Source organism: Protopterus annectens, chromosome 5.part1 (genome assembly GCF_019279795.1).
Source record: "Protopterus annectens isolate FY-2018-M chromosome 5.part1, PAN1.0, whole genome shotgun sequence".
In the NCBI taxonomy this organism is placed as follows: Eukaryota; Metazoa; Chordata; order Ceratodontiformes; family Protopteridae; genus Protopterus; species Protopterus annectens.
Window position 1 is genome coordinate 355454662 of NC_056736.1, and position 15396 is coordinate 355470057.

The following is a 15396-nucleotide window of genomic DNA, read 5'->3' on the forward strand; positions in this document are numbered from 1 at the left end:
GTCCCTACCCAAACTGCAAAAAGTCACACAGGAAGTATTTTCCTCTGTTGAAACTTGGTTATCCGATGCCCAATTAATACTCAACCCAAACAAAACTAAACTATTCATCTTCGAACCCACCAAACATACTCAAAACAACTCTCACTTTAACATCACAGCAAAAGACAACACCACTATATACCCAACTGAACACACCAAATTGCTAGGAGTGGAAATAGACAATAAACTAAAATTTGACATTCACATATCCATGACCATAAAAAAAGTCCACAAAAAACTAGGAGCGTTATACAGAAATAAGCAACTTCTCACCAAAGCAGCAAAGATTTCAATAGCAAATTCCCACCTTATCTCCACCCTACTTTATGCCTCTCCAATATATACACCAACCTAAGGCAATGCGATCTAAATGAGCTAGACACCTGCTACAACAAAATTGCCAAATTCTCCACAAGGGCATCCTACCGTAGTCACCTCTGTCTCTCACTTGCTGAACTGGGCTGGCTTGAACTCCCTCACCTCCTTCAATGGTATCAACTCTCATTCGCCCACAAACTAGTAAATCATCCACTAAATGTCCCATCCCTGCAAAATCTACTCCAACCCTATCGCACCACCAGACCACTAAGATCCAGCAACAAAAATAACTTGCAGATCACTAAAGCCAATAACTCTGCTGGTGAAGCACTATTCTCTTGCACCATAGCCAAATTATGGAACTCCCTCCCACCCACAATTACCTCCATACCATCATGTACCCACTTTAAAATTTTACTAAAAGCGCACATAAAAACATGCTGGCTATGCCCTTGCAACTCCCACTCTAATATCACCCACCCCATCCAACCACTACCTTTCTTTCCACTCCACTAACTACCTTGATTATAGCAAGCTCAGATGCTCATAAGCCTAGTACTTATTATACAGCAGGAACTTCTTATTGTAACATTTGTTAATGTCTGTTATGTACTTCACAGATAAAGATTCCAGTTGTCTACTGATGCACTATGTTCTTCATCTGTAAATATGTTATAAGTAATTGCTATGTTAAATCGTTAATCACTATGTAATCCAATGTAACTACTGTCTGTTTATTTTAACCGTGGAGCTTTTCCCCCCGGGCCTCCGCTGAAAATGGACCTACGTCCAGTCGGACACTCCCCGTCAACAAATATAAATAAATAAATAAATAAAATAAGATAAATAAATATACTTAATAATCAGACAGACAAATCAAATTTCCACATCCAATACTAATGTGCATTTCACCCATTTTCTATGGACATGAGACTCCTTCCCTCTGACACTGATAAAAGGAATTTCCACATGCAATACTAATGTGCATTTCACCCATTTTCTATGGACATGAGACTCCTTCCCTCTGACACTGATAAAAGGAATCAGTAACTGTATCTCCTTAACAACCTTATCCAGACATATTTAAGGATTGGTGTATTAGGCTTCTTCCACTACATGTAATTGATTTTTGTCTAAGCATAATCAAAAAGTGAAACAGATGTTCTACTTCAAGAACATCTATAATCAAAACATCTATAAACAGTCAAAGCTAGATAATACCACATATGGTTGTTTGGAGCTTTATTTCAGTTCTCCTCTAACAATTCACTAAACTGGGGCACACACCAAAGATATCGTCCCAAGAACCAAAGAATGAAACTAAACAAGAAAACGTATGTGGGATCAAACAAAACAAGTGTAAGATCTTCCAGAATTATATATACCATTGTGAGTACCACACTCTGTCTTAGAAAACAGATAAAAAACTCCTCCCTGTCTTCTGCATTTCGGTTATGATCCAACGATCATCCCTAAAGGTGACAAAAGACCACAGGATGACGTCCTTATAGATCCATCAAACCCCGAGATAGCTTGGCCAACATGCCTTCTGAGAAAATAACAGGTGATACAACATTTGCCAAAAACTGCATTAAACTTAACTACAAGCAAATATAAAAGTCCTATTATATAGGACAAATCTAATAACATGGAATGATCTCATACTCTCATTGGACAATAACTGGAAATCTCTGAGCAATCCTATTATCACTCTGTGACTGTATGTTATTCAGGTTGTGTACACAGCAGATCAAAATATTCATGACAAAATTGAAAACTGTGAAAAAATGACCATGGCTTCATGCTAATTAAGGTTTTCTGATGCAGCTTGTATAACGACGTGCCTACGCTAACTGATTTTAGCCAACGCACAGCAAAAAATTCTTAGAAGCTCCATAAATTCTATCTCTCCAACATAGCAGGTCTTGAACAAATTCCATTTTTTCAAGGCATACAGCAGTTTATGCCCTAGTGCAATTATCCATGGCATTAAATAAGCGGTCTAAATATATTCAGATAAATGAAATAAGCCCAGTACTAATGAATATATAAAATCTCAGTGGAACACCTCTTGCATCTTAACTCAGGCTGGGAACCAAAGAAATCTTCAAATTGTTTTACAACAAAATAAATAATACCTTGGATAGGTAAGGGCAGTGTTACCACTGATGTATCATCATTAAGGAAAAAGAGACTTTGGCACAGAAAAAGGCAACTTTAGCTGCTTCCAAGCATCCAAAAGAAGCATAGTTTCTCCCAACTTCATTTTGTAATTTCTGTCTGCCACTGTCTGTGCAGAACGTAGTAAATCAAACTCTGTGTATGTAATAATGAGAATCATTTGAATGGAAGAACACCCTAAGGATGTCCAAGGAAGACAGTCCGTAATTAGTGTTCTGTTTTATCTGGTTTAATATAACAGTCAGCAAGGGGACAATGCTGCTTCAAGAATTATGAAAGGGAGAAAACTGTGTGCTCCAGGAAGATCATAAAAATTAAAATGTCATCAGCTTCACGTACCTATATTATCCCTTCAGTAGTTTTGTCCATCCTAATGGTTTGTAACAATGACTCTGTATTAATTGCAAAGGGGGGTTGGGAAAGATGGTATTTCTCAATGGGGCTTTGCCCAATTTTCACTGAATAGAGGAAATGCTCAGCTTTAACAACTACCATGGCAGCATCATAACAATTCTGCAAAGTTTCAACCAAGGAGTCTAGGAAACTGAAATGCTGTTAATACATGATAAAGATAATTTAATCTAAGCTTTTACAAAGACTTTTTGATAGTTTTGGCACAACCACCTTAGCTGTATCTTCTGCAAATAACAATGCCTGACAAGTCCTGATATACTCGCAGGGTCGGTGTTAGCATTTTGGGGGCCCCTAGCAAATGTCAAGTTGGGAGCTCCTAGGTATTTCCAGACTAAGTATCACCCTGTCATTGCCACCCCTCCTAACCAACCTTTCAGTTCATGGTGCAAACTTTTAGGAGTAGTATGCACATTACTGAAGTGCAGCTACAATGCTCGTACATTACAACAGGCCTAAGTGCCACTCTATGTTGCCTATCTCACAGAGGGACATTTACAGTTACTGGCATTTAGCTGCAACAGTGAAACATTACAACTCAATGTACAGGAATGGACTTTGGGGAAATGGCACCCTAGGCCTACCATTTCAGTCCTCCCCTCCACACGCACCCTCCAGTCCTCCCCTCCACACGCACCCTCCAGTCCTCTTCTCTGTTTCCTCTGTTTTGGGATCCCCATACCCTGCACATTCCCTTTTCTTACTTTTTTCACATTTTGCCTTACTTTTCCAATTTTCCAAAAAGCAATACCTTTCTATGTGCTGTGATGTGCATTTTAAATGTTTTTTTTCTTTTTATATAACCTTTATATCCAATAATGACTTAAACAGAAATCATGATTAAGGAAAGGAATTCATTGCTGTGGTTCATCGTTAGTTTTCCTTGTATCCTTTCAACACACCTTCCCTGACCAAGACAGCACAGTAATAAATATTCAGGAAATAACTCAAATAAGCCCGGGCCCAATAAGCCATAAGGTTATAGATGCTCTGGGATGCATTTTACAGCATTTTCCCAATTCCCAACCTTTTATTCTAATGGTGGCTTAAACATAAATCATGATTAACAAACGAATTTCAGTCTTTTTTGCTTTGTTTTGTTTTACTTTCAAGAAAGACATACATTGTGTCCAAAGCTTAATATTAAAAGCTGTTAGTAGCTCACAATAAACTATAAGCCAGTTGTTGTGAGGATACACAGGTAGGTCATATCTGGGAATACTGCCTGCCCCCAACCCCTCATAAAAAGGCAGTTATTGCCTATGCATCTCTTTAGTGTCAGAGTGGGATGAAAGCAGAGATTCAGATTGCCACATTCATGTATTTCAGGTGTCTACTGACTTACAAAACATGCCTCTTAACTTTTCATCCCTAATCCCCCAAAGGCACCTGTATAAGTGCCTGATGTGTGTTTGTGAGGAAAGTAATACAAAAGTAATGATGACAGTAATGTATTCTACTTTGTTGCTCCTTGACAGCACACTGGCCCTACACAAGCTATAGAAACCTTCGTTGTACACCTCTGAGGACTGTGAGAAAAGTGAAAGAAACAATGACCATACTGGACTCAGCCCAAACAGAAGCTACCATGACCTCCTGTACACACCTCTAAGGTTTGACTGTGATGAAATGTAAAGAAGCAATAACTGCACAATCCCCAGACCCCCCCCCCCATATAACCTACAACAGCTTTCTGTATACACAGACATCTGAGCAGAGCTGGTTTTAGAATGGGTATGGTTGAGAGCAGAGGCCATTATCAACTGTATCCTAAGAGAGTCATCTCAGCCCTGTTCATGTTAAAGAGGTAATCTGAAAATTAATATATTTGTCCTCCTCCTTTATCGCCAACCAGCAGCAGCTTTTATAAGGCCAGCACACAGTGCAGGCCCCCCTACAGCCACAGATATTGCATGTACCTAAAGCTAGTTATGTTGTTAGTTTTAGTAGAAAGAATGCCCACCAGCAAGGTTTAACTAAGCCAGGGCCACTCTATCAATTCTATAATATTTAATGGAATTGTGATGCCTGTTATTTGATAAAACACTATTACTATAATTAGAGATATTGTTCAATCGTAAAGGAGATATAAATGAAGTATTACCCACCTGGTTTATTAAGCATTCAAGATTGCTGTACTAGATTTTGTTGGTTTTCAGACATGTTACGAAATTTCAAGATAAAATAACTTGCTGTAGTTGGGGGCCCCCCAGGAACAGGAGGCCCCCAGTGACCATAGGGTTCACTGGTGTCTAAAGCTGGCTATGCTTTTTAATAAAACCATTTTGATCTGTCTGCAATAACTTAACTATAATATCTGCAGCTTAGCTGCTGGGATACCCATCCATATTTAACACCATACTGGGTCTATAAGACTCTAACTCATATTTGGGTTTCTTTCCTAAGATTTAAGTAGTTATGTCTATCTGCCAGGTTGGAGGCTCCTCTTTTTTTAGTATTAATTCACTGAAAAGCCCTTAGCAGGTCAATATGCATAATTTCATTTATATTTTATAGACTATATAAGTGAAGACGTCCATGCATGTAACTTTTTCTTTTTTCTTAAGTGGTGTAACATCTATACAATTTTGTCTATCATTATTGGGACCATGAGAAGCTGTCTAAGTCTGACAGTGTTGGTATGGATGAATTTGCTAAAAAGTGTTGAATTCTGGAGCTAACATCATTTAAGGAGGCATTGTAGACCTGTAAATATTCAAGGAATTTGAACAGAATCTCCTGCTGACCAGTTAACTAACAGTAATTAACTAACAGCACTTGGAGTGGTAGACTGAAGGCATGTGATTGTATATGTTATCACATTCACTCTAACAGTCACATTGTTCCTTGGGAGGATGGTGTTTTACATCACTTTTTTTTTCCTAAAACTGTTTTGAAAATGCTAGCACAAATTACAGCATATATTTTATATCTCCTTTTGTTAACTGGGTTACTCCCACTAGGCTAGTATCCTCTTTTTAAGGGGAAACCCAAGGTGGTATTTATACTACTAGGGGAAATTTGGCCAGGTCATTGGGGAACTTCTTCTACTCATTCTGAAGGTGCAGTGGGATATTTTCATCCACTTGAGCTACCACCAACTCAAGCAGATGGTGCCTCTGTTTAACATCTCATCCAAAGCACAGCGCACTCAGGCATGCATCACGCCCCCCCCCCATGCTGCACTACAGTGTCAGCAATTAGAATTCCTGGTATGGGAATAGAACACACAGCTTTCTGCACCAAAGCCAAGTGTGCTACCTGTTGTGCCCTTCTCCTTTTTGCCTTGGAGACTCTAATACTCCTAACTTTCAGCTGCTTATCTTTCAATTCTAGATTACAATTGAAGAAAAAAATATAAAACTTTAAATGCGAGTGACCTTTCAAAGTATCCAGTAAAATGTAAGGTGGGGGAATTCTCTTCCACTGATGTCTCATTTCTTTCCGTCAGTCTAGTATAAGCTCTAAACGCTGAAAATCCATCAGAATCAAAATACTTTGTAGCCTATGTAGAAGTGTTTACGGAAACCCTGTAGAAGCGTGTAAATAACTGCATAGAAACAGCATTACCAAACTGAAATAAACTTAGGACATACTCCAAAAACAAGCCCCATTGGTGGACTCCCAGTATAAATAGTTTGTACAACAAAAGAAAGAAAATCCTGTCCAAAAATTGAAAAAGTTAGGCTAAAAAGACAAAAAACTCCCTCATAAGTCCCAACAAGTAGCTCGGGAACTAATCAAGTCCACCAAAGCCAGCTTCAAGGCAAAAAATAACCTAAGGATAGCCATAAGGGATTTTTCAGTTATGTACACAACCTTAAAGGGAGCACCCGACAGTGTGCTGAACTAATAGTAAACGAAACTCCGTATACTGGACTGAAGGCTATAGCACATTTGTTGGCCAATCAATTTAGCTGAAATTTCACCCTCCTGTAACCCACAGATTCCCCTCCAGGGGGTCTATATTAAAACACTGAATGCTTAAAACAGCGAATGATGTTTCATCGACCCTTTTTCAGCAAAAGCTGAAAATGTCGACACCTCAGAACAGCGATTTCTTTCCTAGGGAAAGAAATCGCTGTTCCAGACAAAAAAACAGTAAACCGTTCCAAACACATACACACATACCTTAACCTTAATTCTACCCCCCCCAAAAAAAAAAGTAAACAGCTGAAAACACATATGCATGTAACTCAACCATACATCTAACGCAAAAAAAAGTAAAAATTTTAAAACATATGCACTTACATTAACCCGCACCCTAACCCTAAAGTCAGTAACTGCTGCACATTTACGTAAACAGTTCCAAACACATACACACTTACCTTAATCCTAATTCTACCCCCCCAAAACAAAAGTAAACAACTTAAAACATATATGCACTTAACTCAACCATACATCTAACGCAAAAAACAAAAAAGTAAACACTTTCATACATATGCACTTATCTTAACCCACACCCTAACCTTAAGGTCAGTAACTGTTGCACATTCATGATCAGGAGCTATACTGGATAAGGGAATCCCTGAGACCACACTACAGGGCAGAACATGGCAAAGCAACGAATTGGTCAAGCGACTTCTTTCCCAGGGAAAGAATTCACTGAACAGCCACTTCGCTGTTTTGCCTGCTCGCTCTTTAGGTGTTAATGAAAACGCATTAGACAAAATGCATTTTCGTCGTTCTAATAGGAACCCCCCTCCAGGAAATAACATTTAACATTTTCCACCACTGTCATTAAAATAACAGGAATTCACTGCATTCTCAAAAGCTAGAAACACTGTATCAGTGATTCCCTATAACATCTCAGAATGTCTCCTAAATAGCTTGAATCTTTATTCATACATAGCCTCCAGACAGGATTCATCTCTGGGAAATAAAAGGCTGCAATGGTCATCCCACTACACAAAGGGGGCCATGAATAGACTCAGGGAACTACAGCCCCATACGTATGACTAGTCTTATATGCATGGCCATGGAATTAATTTTCATGGACCTGATTAAAAAAAAAAAGAGAGAGAGAGAGAGAGCGAGAGATAGGAAATCTTCAAACACTGGATGCATCCCAGTTCAGTTTTTTCAAAGCAAGTCATGCCTACTAACCTTGTGCACTTCTTTGAGAAGTTCACTTTTGCCATGGATAAGAGTAAAATGTTGCATATTGCCGAACTTCACCTGGCAAAAGCATTTGACACAGTACCTCACTTGGGTATTAATAGACAAACTCACTTAGGCATAATTCCATTGTCATCCAATGGATAACCAAATGTCTCATGGATAGGACACATGACATTATGGTTTATCAATCCACCTTCACCAAAAGATCTTTTACAAGTGGTGTCCCACAGGGTTTGGTACTCTGTAATAGTGCATCTACTGTTCAAAATATACTTCTTTGAAATCAGACAAATAAAGAGGGCCTTTGGCTGATGATATTTGCTGATGACTGAAAGCTGGGTGCAATCACTGGATCCCTGAATGATGTAGATATCCTCCAGGAGGGTCTGACACAGACAAATAACTGGTACCAGAGCTATGGTGTAAAACCCAGTACAAAAATATATAATTATGCCATTTGGAAGGACAGACACCCCTGCAAATTACAACATTGATGCTTCCCTAAGAGTAGACCCAGTGGTAAGGGACTGTGGAACTGAGACTGATAGTAACCTGAATTTTGATCACCATGTGTCCATGGTGGTGAAAAGTCCTTCTATATGTCACAACTAAGGGCATGGCATTCAGATCTAAGGGGATCATTTTTTATTTATTTTTTTATCTGGAAAGTTCAACTGGGACAAAGCCCATTTTCAGTACAGGGGCTGGGGAGAAATCTGTCCTTGGAATGTGGGAAAAAAACAGAGCACCCAGAGGAAACCCACGTGAATGCAGGGAGGACATGCAGACTCTGCATTGAAGGTAGCCCAGATAAGAATCAAACCAGAGAACCTCTTGCTGTGAGGCAACAACATTAACCACTGCACCACTGTGCCACCCATTATACTCATCCCTGATTAGACTACACTCATAGGGCACCTCCTGCTTCCAGAAGGGCAAAATAAATCAGGCCTAGGATGAATTTTTGTGTGCCCATCAAATCATGTTTTGACACAAAAGAAATTTAGTGTATCACTCTATTTTAAGTGTAAGGGAAGATTATTCCATAGATGTAAATGCACTGATTAATAAGATTAACTGATTAATAAATGTTTTACTCCAGCAAACCTTATGTATTGGTGTGGATTCAAGACTTTAGTGTGAGTGTTTATGAAACCATTTGCTTTGTACAGGTATAGAAGAACATTGAAGGTTGGATCATTAACAGCACCAAATGTTAGACATAAATCACAATATAACAATATATTATATATATAATAATATAATTCTCTGTGAAACAAGAGACAGATTATGGGGACAAAGTGTCAACCATGTTTTGGTAGATGAGTATATGCAGTCTGTGGCGTTTTTAGTTAGAAATCTTTGGAGTCTTTAAAAGTATATTATATGTATATATTTATTTATTTATTGACATTTGTTTACTGGGAAAGTCTGAATGGATAATAAATGCCCGTATCCAGTGGAGGCATAGAGGAGAAAAGCTCAAGAGTTAAATAACATCAAATAAAACATTAGTACAAATGTAATAATTAAAAAAAGCATATATACATACAGTTTGATAGTGGAATACATAGAATACAATAAAAGACTAGGAGACACCAGCAATGTAAAAATAATAATAATAAATAAAACAATGACAATTTAATATGACAATCAGCATGTAAAAAATATTACAAGTAGAGACTATTATGCTAGGAAATCAAAAGATACAAGTCCACCCTAGGAGTCGTGAGAGGCCAGGTGTTGAAAGGAGCAGGTAGTACGAAGAGAGGTTAGGTTAGTTAATGTAGATAATACAGGTGAGGAGCATGGCATAACCATGAGTTAGTGAGAAATTATTTGAAAGGGGACTTAAATTCATGGCTAGACATAGTTCTGATTGAATTTGGGATAGTGTTCCATAGTTTGGATATGCAGTGTGAGTATCAACTTTGCCCCATATGTTTTTTTTTTTTTTTTGTTTGGTTTATAGATTTCAAGCAGTTTTTTTTTTTGTCTTAAGAGCACAGGTGGTGGTTTGAGAGATACCGATGAAGTACTGATTAGATAGAAGAGGGGTTATATAGGATTTTATCCATTACAAGAAGTTATGTATAGGCTGATTGAAGTTGGGAGTTCTAACCAATTGAGAGCACGTAATACAGGACAATGATGAACTTTATGTGACAGGGTAGCTGCAAATTTTAATCTTATTGTAGCATTGCTTCAGTTGATTTAAGAGAGATCTGAATGTTTGTCAAAATAGGTGAGCCATAGAGAAGAGAGGATAAAAGATAAATGTTAGCTAGGGTGATTCTACTAGAAGAAGTAAGACATTTTTTTTTTGCTCTGTATAGCAGACCTAGCTTTGGATGAGCTATTTTTATACAGTTCTGGATGTGAAAATCAAACTTTAAGTTGTCATACATGGTGACTCCAAACAATTTGGTAATGATAACTACTTCAGGATGGAGGGAACAGATCAAAAGAGTTGCTGTATGCAGACGATGCGGCATTACAGGCAGATTCTGAGCAAGAACTTCAGCAAAGGATAGGGGAACAGAATGCAAAACAGAAGGCAAATGGGATGAAACAATGCACAGATAAGACAGCAAATTGGGGAAATCAGATGAAGCTGAGAAGTGAGATAAAAGGGAAGATAGTGGAACAGGTTCATATCTTTAAGAATCTGGGAAGGGTGGTTGAGGAGAAAGGAAGTCTGAATGAAGAGGTCAAAGTTAGAATCAGAGGGGCTGTAGCCAACTGGCATAGAGTCTCAGGTGTAGTAAATGACAGAAGAATGCCGAAAAAGCTGAAGAGTAAGATGTACAAGACAGTGGTGCACCAGTACTACTGTATGGTACAGAAACCCTGGCAGTAAAAGCATTGCACATGAGGAAACTAGAGGTGATGGAAATGAAGTTGCCTGAGATAGATGGTAGGATGCACACCATGGACAGATGAAGAAATGAGGACATAAGAGCAGAAGCCAAAGTAGTTCCAAATGCAGAAAAGATAAAAGAGAACAGATTACGGAGGTTCAGACACATGCAGAAAAGCAGAAGACAATCTGGTGAATATTTGGGACAGACAGGAAGACGGTAAAAAGAAATAAAGGCATCCAGCAAAGAGATGGATGGACTGTGTGAGAGATTTGTGACAGTCAGGATGAGTGTCAAAGAGGGCAGGATTGTGGCATTACATCAAAAGAGATGGTAACAGCGCAATACCCCAAACCCATGTAGAAAATGGGAAAAAGGGGGGCCTATGATGATGATGATGGTGATGATGAACTACTTCAATAGCTGTACTGATCAAAGAGGTAATGCAGGTGTTACTTTTATGGTTGTATTGGGACTTTGGAAAATAGTAGTAGTAGTTTAGTCTTTGGGATTAAGTAAAAGTTGGTTTTGATGTAGCCAGTCCTGTTAAACTCCTCCTTAAGGTTTTCAGTCTAAGCATCTCAACACATGAACAGCTGATCTCTTCACTCTGCACAAGGGCAATGCTATAACCAAACCTAGAAATTATTATCCTACTTGCCTTACTAGTATTATCTGTCAAATTATGGGACAGATCTTAGTTAATCTCAGTAAAAACAACATTGGTAACTTACAAACACTTGTTCCTAGTCAGTATGTTTTGTGAAGGACAGGTCTTGCTTAATCTCATTGATGTTTTTAAGGCTGTGACTCATGCAATGCTTGAGGTTTCTTCTGTCTATGCTGCTTATCTCAAACCTGCTAAGGAATTTGATATGATTGAATTGAAGGCATTTTGTGCCATGGATTATATTTGTAGTGGCATGTCATATGAGAATATGAGAGTTGAGTAATTTGCATACTGAATAAGGCAAGTTTGCTGAGAGGAGGTATAAAGGTTATTCATGAAAATGTTAAAGAGCAGTGGACAGAGAATAGAGCCTTGAGAAACATCCATTTTAACCAGGAGAAATGGAGAGTAAGATGAGGGCCATATGACAAAGTGATATCTTTCAGACAGCTTGTTATAGAAGTATAGAAACGTTGGCTTGGAAAGGTCCAGGGAGGACATTTGAGTCAGAAGTTTCTCAAGTGACACTGTGTCAAAGACTTTTGCAAGATTTAGAAAAACAAAAACAGAAGTGGTAAACTTTCCTTAGTATCTAGTCTTATTAATAGTGCTGGAAATTTGAGTTGGGGAGGTTGGAGATCATTTTGCAGGAGGTACTGAAGGAGATGCTTATAAATAAACTTTTCCCGGATCTTAAAAAGGGGGACAAGATGACAACTGGCCTAAAGTCAGAAATTTCTGAGGAGATACCTCCTTTATGGATGGGAATAGTGAAGAATCTTTTCTACAGGGCAGGAACAGAGGAGTTTTGAATAGATCTGTTAATGAAAATTGAGACTGGGTATGCTACAGAGTCCGCAGCAAGCTTCGGGTATTCAGCAAGGAGATCATCATTAGAAGGAGTAACTGGGTTTAAGTTTCTAACTCTTTAACACATGATGTGGAGACAGGTTGAAGACTGAAGGCATGGATACCACAACTAGTACAGTAGATAGAGGTAGATGAAATAACTATGGAGAGGCTGGAGGAAAGAGAAGCTGTGATATTAATAAAAGTATTAAATTTGGTAGCTGTATCTGAGGGGGGATAAGTCCAGACAGGGAGTTGAAGAAGAGGAGCCAGGATGAATAATTTTCTTACTTGAGCTCCAAAATTTCTTTGGATTTTTTTATGATTATCTTGTGGGTCAGAGTAATAACTTTTTTTTGTCTAGGTGAATTTATTTCCTGGTGAGGTTGCACAATGTTTTGTATATATATATATATATATATATATATATATATATATATATATATATATATATATATATATATATATATATATATATATAGATATATACACATACATACATACAAGGTTTAAGGGGTTTTATCTTTGTGGCATTGTTTCCATGTACATACTAAAATGGCATTATGCTATATAATTAGTTTGATTAGGGTAGATTATAGAGGAATGAAAACTTGTTTTGTCCTGCTTTAGTTATTAATCATGCTAGATAATGGTAGTCAGTAGATACGGAGTAGTCCATGAATGTGCTGAGTTCTCTAATGACCATATTAGTCTGGTGTAGGTTGCTATCTACACTGCAATCTGCTGTTGATGTGTGTTTACCAAAGGTATCAGTACTGCACTATTCTGAATTTAATTTAAAGCCATTTTTAATATGTCATTATTTTTTTTCTTTGGCCCAATATTTGATCCTGAGGAAATAACAACACCCAGGTTTCAGTTACTGACAAATTTAGTTAACCATGTCTGGGTTCAATCCAAGAAGCACATGCTAAACAGGAAAGACGCCAATTCTGAGCCCCAAGGAATTCCACAAGTCACCAGTTTTGCTTTCTGACATCTTCCTCTTTAACTATGTGGTTTCCATCTGACAGCTAGTTTGTTATCTATCATTCAGCATAAGATGTTACAGTTTGGGCTTTAAGCTAATTTACAATTAAATCATGATATCAAAGACAGTGGCAAAAAATCTTTTAGGAACTGCACAACTGCTTTCTGCAGCCTCTGTGACTTTTGTAAAGACGTTTACTAAAGTAGGCATGATCTCCCACTGACAAAACCATGTTGCTGTGGTCTGTTATCTCTTCCTATGCTGACACATACTCGATTCCCTTAAAATGACAGTGGCAACCCAGCCAAAGGATAAAGCCAGTCATCTCCTCTAACGTCATTCTTGGGTAGGAATCGACTCATGACCAGAGTCTTACATGAATCTGACACATGCATATTAAGCTCATGTGACTCTTGCTCTACGTCCTTCTGGACTGACAGCCTAATGTTATTCACATAATGTAGCACCAGGTCATAGTTATAACAGACCTGCTGAGCAGCTGTAGGGACCTTATGATGTCATGAATCTTGGCATCAGAAAGACACTTTTCACTCTCTTTGTCTAGCCTAGTGAATATGTAATCAGTGTACCTGACAATGAAGTTATCATTTCAAAGCTTTAAGCTAAGTAGAGGTTTCTACTAGTGTGAGACCAAATATCTTTTCAATGTCTTAATAGGTCTTCACAAGTGGGAATATATATAAAACAATGGATCCTGTCACATGAAATGTAACTCCTCATATATCAAAGGCACTAGTTAATGTTCTAAACAAAGCAAATAGCCCTGGTTTCATAACTAAAGTGGTAACATTGGGGTTGTTTAGGCAATTAAAATCCTCTCTCACTATGAGCTCAGCTTTTGCACAAAGCTAATTAGCAAACACCTGACAATTTTTGTATAAAAACCTGAATACCTGAGCAGTAGTGCTTAATAGCAACCAAACATTCAAAATTCTCACAGCAAATGCCCCAGTGAGTAAATTTACCTTAGTAAGTATTGCAGCTCTTTTTCTATTTCCCAAAGCACAAGCCAGTGCCTTGAATTTAATTGAAGTGAATTTAATTCCTCACCATGTCATTATTTTAGTGTGTCCCTTCTTACAAAGCCCCCCCGACCACTCTTCCTCATGTGGGCTAACACAAACACTACCCCTACCCTCACCCTGTAATCCCAACACCCTACACCTGAGGGTATTGAATACCCTTCCCCAAATAGTACTACTTTGTAGACCAAAGCAATTTTTTCTGCACATTAGTAGTGCACTCATATGAGTGAACATTCTCAGCCTGCTGTCCACTCTGCATGTGAGATCATGGTACAGTAAGATCTGGGAGTTTCCCCTTCCCCACTGTTGTGCTGTCTTGGAGTTGGTATATATAGTTATCAGAGGTATGTGAGGGGGTGCAGGGGTTGCCTCCTCTAACACAAAAGTAAAAGAAAATGTTTGCCGGGGCACCAGGGATATTTAAAGCTTCTGTTATTAGTTGTTTCATTCTTCTTATAGTGTTTTGTTGTACTTCAAAAGGAAAAGGGTTTGTTTTTCAATGTTTTGTTTGAAAATTGACGAGACAATCACTAATACAAGTTTCTGCTTTAAAAATAAAATTTAAAAAGGCAACTGTGTTATGGGCCATATAAAAATGCAAACAAATTCACAGAGGGTAGCCACATATGCATGTAGAATTCATAAAGCATGTCAATATATAAATAATATATAAATAATGCAATTATTTTATTCATCCAGTAACTAAACAGAGAATTCATCCTAATTCGTATGTAGATATTCATTTAAAAGACTTAGCATACTTGGCATGTTGTCAGCACTGCAATTATCTTTATGTTGAGAAAACTAATGTCTGTTTTGAAAACACATACTACAACATATGTATCATATTAATAAGAAAAATCAGTTCTATGCTTTGGCAGAACATATACTGGAACATCGTAACCACAT